Genomic DNA, 824 nt, shown 5'->3' with positions numbered 1-824 from the left:
ACCAGAAGATTTACAACTTTCAGACAGGCTGCCCCTGTCACATCTACGTCGTCAAGCTCAGTTGGAGGCTGCGCAGTAATGCTAAAAATTGCTTCTAATATCCTTCACTGGTCTCCGTCCAGAGCAACAGGATCTGTTGGTCAATTTCTTTAACTGTCTATGGTGCAAGTACGTGCAAATCGTGCCGAGGAAATCGTGTATCAGAAATACACACAACTACATTTATGATTTAAAACTCCCACTGCTGCAACATGCCCTCGGGCGACAAGTTTTTACAAACTGAAAAATATGGATATAGTGACAGCAACAATTCTTCAGATTAAGCCAGTCAACATTTGGAAGGGGGAGGTAAAGTAAATAAACTGCCAAGCCTGACAAACAACATCAGGATGACACCTTGAAAGTACATCTCTGAAAATAGCAGATGCTGTGTTGAAGTCAGATGTACAATACAGTGTACAAATCCTAATAGCAAGTGTAATGGCCAATTTGGTTATTTAGGTTTGTTATGGGTGTGGTGGTGTGGGTGTGTGGGTGTGTGTGGTAGGTCTTTGTAAGTAGTTGTTTGTAACGTCACCTGCGCACCTGTTTGTGGGTGTTAATTGGAGGTAATAAAGGGAATCACAGGTGAGGTGGATGGGAAATCTGGATCCGGGAAGCCACACAGTTTTTCAACCTCAGCTGTGTGAGAGTAATGTTTTTAGATCTCGTCGTTCTCGGCTTTTAATCACCAAAGTTATTCTTTGTGTATGTGCTTTTATTCAAACTTTCGTACAATAAAGGATTAAAATGTACGACAACGGCGGACCTCATTATTTGCAACA

The 824-nt window shown here is 41.7% G+C and overlaps 1 protein-coding gene across 2 annotated transcripts in view; it reads right to left on the bottom strand.

Moving 5' to 3' along the window:
* atrnl1b (attractin-like 1b) overlaps positions 1 to 824 on the bottom strand; it is a 65,738-nt gene that overhangs the window by 53,624 nt on the left and 11,290 nt on the right. The gene's annotated exons all lie outside the window — the stretch shown is intronic.

This window comes from Etheostoma spectabile, chromosome 21 (assembly GCF_008692095.1).
Source record: "Etheostoma spectabile isolate EspeVRDwgs_2016 chromosome 21, UIUC_Espe_1.0, whole genome shotgun sequence".
Classification (NCBI taxonomy): domain Eukaryota; kingdom Metazoa; phylum Chordata; class Actinopteri; order Perciformes; family Percidae; genus Etheostoma; species Etheostoma spectabile.
The sequence above is the reverse complement of the archived record's forward strand: the minus strand, read 5'-3'. Positions and strand labels throughout refer to the sequence as shown.